At 31.8% G+C, this 12,307-nt stretch overlaps 2 non-coding genes across 2 annotated transcripts; both read left to right on the top strand.

Annotated features, from left to right (window-relative positions):
* The first annotated feature begins 399 nt into the window (after nucleotides 1-399).
* On the top strand, nucleotides 400-473 carry TRNAI-AAU (transfer RNA isoleucine (anticodon AAU)). Its single transcript has one exon. It is a non-coding gene; the product is annotated as a tRNA-Ile (tRNA).
* Nucleotides 474-11,548: 11,075 nt separating this feature from the next.
* On the top strand, nucleotides 11,549-11,622 carry TRNAI-AAU (transfer RNA isoleucine (anticodon AAU)). Its single transcript has one exon. It is a non-coding gene; the product is annotated as a tRNA-Ile (tRNA).
* Nucleotides 11,623-12,307: the final 685 nt, after the last annotated feature.

Raw genomic sequence — 12,307 nt, 5'->3', positions numbered from 1 at the left:
AACATGCCAAGGACATACTTTCAATCAGTCTCCAAGCCAATACTTGATGCTCCTTTAATGTTGAAAATAGATGTATTTTCTTCTGTATCCGGTGTATGTCTATATTTCCTTTGAGGGGAAGCTGATAGAATGATTAGATGAATCAATTGCATGTAGGTGATGAATTATTATTTATTGCTAAAACACATGGAAAAAACATTAATGGTTCTAAGTTCTAACACTAAGTATGAACATCTCTTTTGTATTGTAATTTTTTTAAAGTCATATTAGTTTCTTCATGTTGATATTATATATTTATAACTTCATGGTAAACCTCTGAAATTAAGCTTTCCAAATCTCCCAGGTTAACTATCATTAGCACTTCTTCATATGCTGGACTTCCAGGAAATTGTGCAAAACGGCCTGTTAGCTCAGATGGTTAGAGCGTGGTGCTAATAACGCCAAGGTCACAGGTTCGATCCCTGTACAGGCCAAGTTTAATTGTTTGAAAAAAGATTAATTTTTCTTGTGTTGCATTTTTGACTGTTTATCACCTTGGATCAAACACTGCTTGAAGGATTGGATAAATACATTTGATATAGTTGTAGAATTAATTATTATTCTGAAAGCTCCTGGAATATCTATTAATGGTTCTAAGTTCTAACGCCAAGTAACTTAAACTCTTATTTATTGCAATTTATTGAGGTCATTTTTGTTTTGTCTTGTTGATGAAATATAAAGATAGTATGAATGTAAACAGCTGAATATAAGCTTTACAACTATCCCGGGTTAACAATCGATAGCACTTCATCATCTGCTATTTCTTCAATGGTATGCTATATATTTATTGAGCCTATTAGTTTAGTCTTTAGAGCATAAAGTTAAAAATGCCAAGGACATACCTCCAATCAGTCTCCAAGCCAATACTTGATGCTCTTTTAATGTTGAAAATAGATGTATTTTCTTCTGTATCATGTGTATGTCTATATTTCCTTTGAGGGGAAGCTGATAGAACGATTAGTTGAATCAATTGCATATAGGTGATGAATTGTTATTTATTGCTAAAACACATGGAAAAAACATTAATGGTTCTAAGTTCTAACAATAAGTATGAAAATCTCTTTTGTATTGTAATTTTTTTAAAGTCATATTAGTTTCTTCATGTTGAAAATATATATTTATAAGTTCATGGTAAACCTCTGAAATTAAGCTTTCCAAATCTCCCGGGTTAACTATCATTAGCACTTCTTCATATGCTGGACTTCCAGGAGTTTATGCAAAATGGCCTGTTAGCTCAGATGGATAGAGCGTGGTGCTAATAACGCCAAGGTCACAGGTTCGATCCCTGTACAGGCCAAGTTTAATTGTTTGAAAAAAGATTAATTTTTCTTGTGTCTCATTTTTGACTGTTTATCACCTTGGATCAAACGCTGCTTGGAGGATTGGATGAATACATTTGATATAATTGTAGAATTAATTATTATTCTGAAAGCTCCTGAAATATCTATTAATGGTTCTAAGTTCTTACGCCAAGTAACTAAATCTCTTATTTATTGCAATTTATTGAGGTCATTTTTGTTTTGTCTTGTTGATGAAATATAAAGATAGTATGAATGTAAACAGCTGAATATAAGCTTTCCAACTATCCCGGGTTAACAATCGGTAGCACTTCATCATCTGCTATTTCTTCAATAGTATGCTATATATTTAGTGAGCCTATTAGTTTAGTCTTTAGAGCATAAAGTTAAAAATGGCAAGGACATACTTTCAATCAATCTCCTAGCCAATACTTGATGCTCCTTTAATGTTGAAAATAGATGTATTTTCTTCTGTATCATGTGTATCTTTATATTTTCTTTGAGGGGAAGCTGATAGAATGATTAAATAAATCAATTGCATATAGGTGATGAATTGTTATTTATTGCTAAAACACATGGAAAAAACATTAATGGTTCTAAGTTCTAACACTAAGTATGAACATCTCTTTTGTATTGTAATTATTTTAAAGTCATATTAGTTTCTTCATGTTGATATTATATATTTATAACTTCATGGTAAACCTCTGAAATTAAGCTTTCCAAATCAAATTAGCTCAGATGGTTAGAGCGTGGTGCTAATAACGCCAAGGTCACAGGTTCGATCCCTGTACAGGCCAAGTTTAATTGTTTGAAAAAAGATTAATTTTTCTTGTGTCTCATTTTTGACTGTTTATCACCTTGGATCAAACACTGCTTGAAGGATTGGATAAATACATTTGATATAGTTGTAGAATTAATTATTATTCTGAAAGCTCCTGGAATATCTATTAATGGTTCTAAGTTCTAACGCTAAGTAACTTAATCTCTTATTAATTGCAATTTATTGAGGTAATTTTTGTTTTGTCTTGTTGATGAAATATAAAGATAGTATGAATGTAAACAGCTGAATATAAGCTTTCCAACTATCCTGGGTTAACAATCGGTAGCACTTCATCATCTGCTATTTCTTCAATAGTATGCTATATATTTAGTGAGCCTATTAGTTTAGTCTTTAGAGCAAAAAGTTAAAAATGGCAAGGACATATTTTCAATCAGTCTCCAAGCCAATACTTGATGCTCCTTTAATGTTGAAAATAGATGTATTTTCTTCTGTATCATGTGTATCTCTATATTTCCTTTGAGGGGAAGCTGATAGAATGATTAAATGAATCAATTGCATATAGGTGATGAATTGTTATTTATTGCTAAAACACATGGAAAAAACATTAATGGTTCTAAGTTCTAACACTAAGTATGAACATCTCTTTTGTATTGTAATTTTTTTTAAGTCATATTAGTTTCTTCATGTTGATATTATATATTTATAACTTCATGGTAAACCTCTGAAATTAAGCTTTCCAAATCTCCCGGGTTAACTATCATTAGCACTCCTTCATATGCTGGACTTCCAGGAAATTGTGCAAAACGGCCTGTTAGCTCAGATGGTTAGAGCTTGGTGCTAATAACGCCAAGGTCACAGGTTCGATCCCTGTACAGGCCAAGTTTAATTGTTTGAAAAAAGATTAATTTTTCTTGTGTCGCATTTTTGACTGTTTATCACCTTGGATCAAACACTGCTTGAAGGATTGGATAAATACATTTGATATAGTTGTAGAATTAATTATTATTCTGAAAGCTCCTGGAATATCTATTAATGGTTCTAAGTTCTAACGCCAAGTAACTTAAACTCTTATTTATTGCAAATTATTGAGGACATTTTTGTTTTGTCTTGTTGATGAAATATAAAGATAGTATGAATGTAAACAGCTGAATTTAAGCTTTCCAACTATCCCGGGTTAACAATCGATAGCACTTCATCATCTGCTATTTCTTCAATGGTATGCTATATATTTATTGAGCCTATTAGTTTAGTCTTTAGAGCATAAAGTTAAAAATGCCAAGGACATACCTCCAATCAGTCTCCAAGCCCATACTTGATGCTCTTTTAATGTTGAAAATAGATGTATTTTCTTCTGTATCATGTGTATGTCTATATTTCCTTTGAGGGGAAGCTGATAGAACGATTAGTTGAATCAATTGCATATAGGTGATGAATTGTTATTTATTGCTAAAACACATGGAAAAAACATTAATGGTTCTAATTTCTAACACTAAGTATGAAAATCTCTTTTGTATTGTAATTTTTTTAAAGTCATATTAGTTTCTTCATGTTGAAAATATATATTTATAAGTTCATGGTAAACCTCTGAAATTAAGCTTTCCAAATCTCCCGGGTTAACTATCATTAGCACTTCTTCATATGCTGGACTTCCAGGAGTTTGTGCAAAATGGCCTGTTAGCTCAGATGGATAGAGCGTGGTGCTAATAACGCCAAGGTCACAGGTTCGATCCCTGTACAGGCCAAGTTTAATTGTTTGAAAAAAGATTAATTTTTCTTGTGTCTCATTTTTGACTGTTTATCACCTTGGATCAAACGCTGCTTGGAGGATTGGATGAATACATTCGATATAGTTGTAGAATTAATTATTATTCTGAAAGCTCCTGAAATATCTATTAATGGTTCTAAGTTCTAACGCCAAGTAACTAAATCTCTTATTTATTGCAATATATTGAGGTCATTTTTGTTTTGTCTTGTTGATGAAATATAAAGATAGTATGAATGTAAACAGCTGAATATAAGCTTTCCAACTATCCCGGGTTAACAATCGGTAGCACTTCATCATCTGCTATTTCTTCAATAGTATGCTATATATTTAGTGAGCCTATTAGTTTAGTCTTTAGAGCATAAAGTTAAAAATGCCAAGGACACCTTTCAAACAATCTCCTAGCCAATACTTGATGCTCCTTTAATGTTGAAAATAGATGTATTTTCTTCTGTATCATGTGTATCTTTATATTTTCTTTGAGGGGAAGCTGATAGAATGATTAAATGAATCAATTGCATATAGGTGATGAATTGTTATTTATTGCTAAAACACATGGAAAAAACATTAATGGTTCTAAGTTCTAACACTAAGTATGAACATCTCTTTTGTATTGTAATTATTTTAAAGTCATATTAGTTTCTTCATGTTGATATTATATATTTATAACTTCATGGTAAACCTCTGAAATTAAGCTTTCCAAATCTCCCGGGTTAACTATCATTAGCACTTCTTCATATGCTGGACCTCCAGGAATTTGTGCAAAACGGCCTGTTAGCTCAGATGGTTAGAGCGTGGTGCTAATAACACCAAGGTCACAGGTTCTATCCCTGTACAGGCCAAGTTTAATTGTTTGTAAAAAGATTAATTTTTCTTTTGCCTCATTTTTGACTGTTTATCACCTTGGATGAAACGCTGCTTGAAGGATTGGATGAATACATTTGATATAGTTGTAGAATTAATTATTATTCTGAAAGCTCCTGGAATATCTATTAATGGTTCTAAGTTCTAACTCCAAGTAACTAAATCTCTTATTTATTGCAATTCATTGAGGTCATTTTTGTTTTGTCTTGTTGATGAAATATAAAGATAGTATGAATGTAAACAGCTGAATATAAGCTTTCCAACTATCCCGGGTTAACAATCGGTAGCACTTCATCATCTGCTATTTCTTCAATAGTATGCTATATATTTAGTGAGCCTATTAGTGTAGTCTTTAGAGCAAAAAGTTAAAAATGCCAAGGACATATTTTCAATCAGTCTCCAAGCCAATACTTGATGCTCCTTTAATGTTGAAAATAGATGTATTTTCTTCTGTATCATGTGTATCTCTATATTTCCTTTGAGGGGAAGCTGATAGAATGATTAAATGAATCAATTGCATATAGGTGATGAATTGTTATTTATTGCTAAAACACATGGAAAAAACATTAATGGTTCTAAGTTCTAACACTAAGTATGAACATCTCTTTTGTATTGTAATTTTTTTAAAGTCATATTAGTTTCTTCATGTTGATATTATATATTTATAACTTCATGGTAAACCTCTGAAATTAAACTTTCCAAATCTCCCAGGTTAACTATCATTAGCACTTCTTCATATGCTGGACTTCCAGGAAATTGTGCAAAACGGCCTGTTAGCTCAGATGGTTAGAGCGTGGTGCTAATAACGCCAAGGTCACAGGTTCGATCCCTGTACATGCCAAGTTTAATTGTTTGAAAAAAGATTAATTTTTCTTGTGTCTCATTTTTGACTGTTTATCACCTTGGATCAAACACTGCTTGAAGGATTGGATAAATACATTTGATATAGTTGTAGAATTAATTATTATTCTGAAAGCTCCTGGAATATCTATTAATGGTTCTAAGTTCTAACGCCAAGTAACTTAAACTCTTATTTATTGCAATTTATTGAGGTCATTTTTGTTTTGTCTTGTTGATAAAATATAAAGATAGTATGAATGTAAACAGCTGAATATAAGCTTTCCATCTATCCCGGGTTAACAATCAATAGCACTTCATCATCTGCTATTTCTTCAATGGTATGCTATATATTTATTGAGCCTATTAGTTTAGTCTTTAGAGCATAAAGTTAAAAATGCCAAGGACATACCTTCAATCAGTCTCCAAGCCAATACTTGATGCTCTTTTAATGTTGAAAATAGATGTATTTTCTTCTGTATCATGTCTATGTCTATATTTCCTTTCAGGGGAAGCTGATAGAACGATTAGATGAATCAATTGCATATAGGTGATGAATTGTTATTTATTGCTAAAACACATGGAAAAAAGTTTAATGGTTCTAAGTTCTAACACTAAGTATGAAAATCTCTTTTGTATTGTAATTTTTTTAAAGTCATATTAGTTTCTTCATGTTGATATTATATATTTATAATTTCATGGTAAACCTCTGAAATTCAGCTATCCAAATCTCCCGGGTTAACTATCATTAGCAGTTCTTCACATGCTGGACTTCCAGGAACTTGGGCAAAACGGCTTGTTAGCTCAGATGTTTAGAGCGTGGTGCTAATAACACCAAGGTCACAGGTTCGATCCCTGTACAGGCCAAGTTTAATTGTTTGAAAAAAGATTAATTTTTCTTGTGTTTCATTCTTGACTGTTTATCACCTTGGATCAAACGCTGCTTGAAGGATTGGATGAATACATTTGATATAGTTGTAGAATTAATTATTATTCTGAAAGCTCCTGGAATATCTATTAATGGTTCTAAGTTCAAACGCCAAGTAACTAAATCTTCTATTTATTGCAATTTATTGAGGTCATTTTTGTTTTGTCTTGTTGATGAAATATAAAGATAGTATGAATGTAAACAGCTGAATATAAGCTTTCCAACTATCCCGGGTTAACAATCGATAGCACTTCATCATCTGCTATTTCTTCAACGGTATGCTATATATTTATTGAGCCTATTAGTTTAGTCTTTAAAGCATAAAGTTAAAAATGCCAAGGACATACCTTCAATCAGTCTCCAAGCCAATACTTGATGCTCCTTTAATGTTGAAAATAGATGTATTTTCTTCTGTATCATGTGTATGTCTATATTTCCTTTGAGGGGAAGCTGATAGAATGATTAGATGAATCAATTGCATATAGGTGATGAATTGTTATTTATTGCTAAAACACATGGAAAAAAACATTAATGGTTCTAAGTTCTAACACTGAGTATGAAAATCTCTTTTGTATTGTAATTTTTTTAAAGTCATATTAGTTTCTTCATGTTGATATTATATATTTATAATTTCATGGTAAACCTCTGAAATTCAGCTATCCAAATCTCCCGGGTTAACTATCATTAGCAGTTCTTCACATGCTGGACTTCCAGGAGTTTATGCAAAATGGCCTGTTAGCTCAGATGGATAGAGCGTGGTGCTAATAACGCCGAGGTCACAGGTTCGATCCCTGTACAGGCCAAGTTTAATTGTTTGAAAAAAGATTAATTTTTCTTGAGTCTCATTTTTGACTGTTTATCACCTTGGATCAAATGCTGCTTGGAGGATTGGATGAATACATTTGATATAGTTGTAGAAATAATTATTATTCTGAAAGCTCCTGAAATATCTATTAATGGTTCTAAGTTCTAACGCCAAGTAACTAAATCTCTTATTTATTGCAATTTATTGAGGTCATTTTGTTTTGTCTTGTTGATGAAATATAAAGATAGTATGAATGTAAACAGCTGAATATAAGCTTTCCAACTATCCCGGGTTAACAATCGGTAGCACTTCATCATCTGCTATTTCTTCAATAGTATGCTATATATTTAGTGAGCCTATTAGTTTAGTCTTTAGAGCAAAAAGTTAAAAATGCCAAGGACATATTTTCATCAGTCTCCAAGCCAATACTTGATGCTTTAATGTTGAAAATAGATGTATTTTCTTCTGTATCATGTGTATCTCTATATTTCCTTTGAGGGGAAGCTGATAGAATGATTAAATGAATCAATTGCATATAGGTGATGAATTGTTATTTATTGCTAAAACACATGGAAAAAACATTAATGGTTCTAAGTTTTAACACTAAGTATGAACATCTCTTTTGTATTGTAATTTTTTTAAAGTCATATTAGTTTCTTCATGTTGATATTATATATTTATAACTTCATGGTAAACCTCTGAAATTAAGCTTTCCAAATCTCCCGGGTTAACTATCATTAGCACTTCTTCATATGCTGGACTTCCAGGAAATTGTGCAAAACGGCCTGTTAGCTCAGATGGTTAGAGTGTGGTGCTAATAACGCCAAGGTCACAGGTTCGATCCCTGTACAGGCCAAGTTTAATTGTTTGAAAAAAGATTAATTTTTCTTTTGTCTCATTTTTGACTGTTTATCACCTTGGATCAAACACTGCTTGAAGGATTGGATAAATACATTTGATATAGTTGTAGAATTAATTATTATTCTGAAAGCTCCTGGAATATCTTTTAATGGTTCTAAGTTCTAACGCCAAGTAACTTAAACTCTTATTTATTGCAATATATTGAGGTCATTTTTGTTTTGTCTTGTTGATGAAATATAAAGATAGTATGAATGTAAACAGCTGAATATAAGCTTTCCAACTATCCCGGGTTAACAATCAATAGCACTTCATCATCTGCTATTTCTTCAATGGTATGCTATATATTTATTGAGCCTATTAGTTTAGTCTTTAGAGCATAAAGTTAAAAATGCCAAGGACATACCTTCAATCAGTCTCCAAGCCAATACTTGATGCTCCTTTAATGTTGAAAATAGATGTATTTTCTTCTGTATCATGTGTATGTCTATATTTCCTTTGAGGGGAAGCTGATAGAACGATTAGATGAATCAATTGCATATAGGTGATGAATTGTTATTTATTGCTAAAACACATGGAAAAAACATTAATGGTTCTAAGTACTAACACTAAATATGAAAATCTCTTTTGTATTGTAATTTTTTTAAAGTCATATTAGTTTCTTCATGTTGATATTATATATTTATAATTTCATGGTAAACCTCTGAAATTCAGCTATCCAAATCTCCCGGGTTAACTATCATTAGCAGTTCTTCACATGCTGGACTTCCAGGAATTTGGGCAAAATGGCTTGTTAGCTCAGATTGTTAGAGCTTGGTGCTAATAACGCCAAGGTCACAGGTTAGATCCCTGTACAGGCCAAGTTTAATTGTTTGAAAATAGATTAATTTTTCTTGTGTCTCCTTTTTGACTGTTTATCACCGTGGATCAAACACTGCTTGAAGGATTGGATGAATACATTTGATATAGTTGTAGAATTAATTATTATTCTGAAAGCTCCTGGAATATCTATTAATGGTTCTAAGTTCTAACTCCAAGTAACTAAATCTCTTATTTATTGCAATTCATTGAGGTCATTTTTGTTTTGTCTTGTTGATGAAATATAAAGATAGTATGAATGTAAACAGCTGAATATAAGCTTTCCAACTATCCCGGGTTAACAATCGGTAGCACTTCATCATCTGCTATTTCTTCAATAGTATGCTATATATTTAGTGAGCCTATTAGTTTAGTCTTTAGAGCAAAAAGTTAAAAATGCCAAGGACATATTTTCAATCAGTCTCCAAGCCAATACTTGATGCTCCTTTAATGTTGAAAATAGATGTATTTTCTTCTGTATCATGTGTATCTCTATATTTCCTTTGAGGGGAAGCTGATAGAATGATTAAATGAATCAATTGGATATAGGTGATGAATTGTTATTTATTGCTAAAACACATGGAAAAAACATTAATGGTTCTAAGTTCTAACACTAAGTATGAACATCTCTTTTGTATTGTAATTTTTTTAAAGTCATTTTAGTTTCTTGATGTTGATATTATATATTTATAACTTCATGGTAAACCTCTGAAATTAAGCTTTCCAAATCTCCCAGGTTAACTATCATTAGCACTTCTTCATATGCTGGACTTCCAGGAAATTGTGCAAAACGGCCTGTTAGCTCAGATGGTTAGAGCGTGGAGCTAATAACGCCAAGGTCACAGGTTCGATCCCTGTACAGGCCAAGTTTAATTGTTTGAAAAAAGATTAATTTTTCTTGTGTCTCATTTTTGACTGTTTATCACCTTGGATCAAACACTGCTTGAAGGATTGGATAAATACATTTGATATAGTTGTAGAATTAATTATTATTCTGAAAGCTCCTGGAATATCTATTAATGGTTCTAAGTTCTAACGCCAAGTAACTTAAACTCTTATTTATTGCAATTTATTGAGGTCATTTTTGTTTTGTCTTGTTGATGAAATATAAAGATAGTATGAATGTAAACAGCTGAATATAAGCTTTCCAATTATCCCGGGTTAACAATCAGTAGCACTTCATCATCTGCTATTTCTTCAATGGTATGCTATATATTTTTTGAGCCTATTAGTTTAGTCTTTAGAGCATACAGTTAAAAATGCCAAGGACATACCTTCAATCAGTCTCCAAGCCAATACTTGATGCTCCTTTAATGTTGAAAATAGATGTATTTTCTTCTGTATCATGTGTATGTCTATATTTCCTTTGAGGGGAAGCTGATAGAACGATTAGTTGAATCAATTGCATTTAGGTGATGAATTGTTATTTATTGCTAAAACACATGGAAAAAACATTAATGGTTCTAAGTTCTAACACTAAGTATGAAAATCTCTTTTGTATCGTAATTTTTTTAAAGTCATATTAGTTTCTTCATGTTGATATTATATATTTATAATTCCATGGTAAACCTCTGAAATTAAGCTTTCCAAATCTCCCGGGTTAACTATCATTAGCACTTCTTCACATGCTGGACTTCCAGGGATTTGTGCAAAATGGCTTGTTAGCTCAGATGGTTAGAGCGTGGTGCTAATAACACCAAGGTCACAGGTTCGATCCCTGTACAGGCCAAGTATAATTGTTTGAAAAAAGAGTAGTTTATATTTTGTCTCATTTTTGACTGTTTATCACCTTGGATCAAACACTGCTTGAAGGATTGGATGAATACATTTGATATAGTTGTAGAATTAATTATTATTCTGAAAGCTCCTGGAATATCTATTAATGGTTCTAAGTTCTAACTCCAAGTAACTAAATCTCTTATTTATTGCAATTTATTGAGGTCATTTTTGTTTTGTCTTGTTGATGAAATATAAAGATAGTATGAATGTAAACAGCTGAATATAAGCTTTCCAACTATCCCGGGCTAACAATCGGTAGCACTTCATCATCTGCTATTTCTTCAATAGTATGCTATATATTTAGTGAGCCTATTAGTGTAGTCTTTAGAGCAAAAAGTTAAAAATGCCAAGGACATATTTTCAATCAGTCTCCAAGCCAATACTTGATGCTCCTTTAATGTTGAAAATAGATGTATTTTCTTCTGTATCATGTGTATCTCTATATTTCCTTTGAGGGGAAGCTGATAGAATGATTAAATGAATCAATTGCATATAGGTGATGAATTGTTATTTATTGCTAAAACACATGGAAAAAACATTAATGGTTCTAAGTTCTAACACTAAGTATGAACATCTCTTTTGTATTGTAATTTTTTTAAAGTCATATTAGTTTCTTCATGTTGATATTATATATTTATAACTTCATGGTAAACCTCTGAAATTAAGCTTTCCAAATCTCCCTGGTTAACTATCATTAGCACTTCTTCATATGCTGGACTTCCAGGAAATTGTGCAAAACGGCCTGTTAGCTCAGATGGTTAGAGCGTGGTGCTAATAACGCCAAGGTCACAGGTTCGATCCCTGTACAGGCCGAGTTTAATTGTTTGAAAAAAGATAAATTTTTCTTGTGTTTCATTCTTGACTGTTTTTCACCTTGGATCAAACGCTGCTTGAAGGATTGGATGAATACATTTGATATAGTTGTAGAATTAATTATTATTCTGAAAGCTCCTGGAATATCTATTAATGGTTCTAAGTTCAAACGCCAAGTAACTAAATCTTCTATTTATTGCAATTTATTGAGGTCATTTTTGTTTTGTCTTGTTGATGAAATATAAAGATAGTATGAATGTAAACAGCTGAATATAAGCTTTCCAACTATCCCGGGTTAACAATCGATAGCACTTCATCATCTGCTATTTCTTCAACGGTATGCTATATATTTATTGAGCCTATTAGTTTAGTCTTTAGAGCATAAAGTTAAAAATGCCAAGGACATACCTTCAATCAGTCTCCAAGCCAATACTTGATGATCCTTTAATGTTGAAAATAGATGTATTTTCTTCTGTATCATGTGTATGTCTATATTTCCTTTGAGGGGAAGCTGATAGAATGATTAGATGAATCAATTGCATATAGGTGATGAATTGTTATTTATTGCTAAAACACATGGAAAAAAACATTAATGGTTCTAAGTTCTAACACTGAGTATGAAAATCTCTTTTGTATTGTAATTTTTTTAAAGTCATATTAGTTTCTTCATGTTGATATTATATAT

The sequence above is a fragment of the Lissotriton vulgaris genome, chromosome 12 (assembly GCF_964263255.1).
Source record: "Lissotriton vulgaris chromosome 12, aLisVul1.2, whole genome shotgun sequence".
In the NCBI taxonomy this organism is placed as follows: domain Eukaryota; kingdom Metazoa; phylum Chordata; class Amphibia; order Caudata; family Salamandridae; genus Lissotriton; species Lissotriton vulgaris.
Note: the sequence above shows the minus strand (reverse complement) of the source record. Positions and strands in the feature narration are given on the sequence as shown.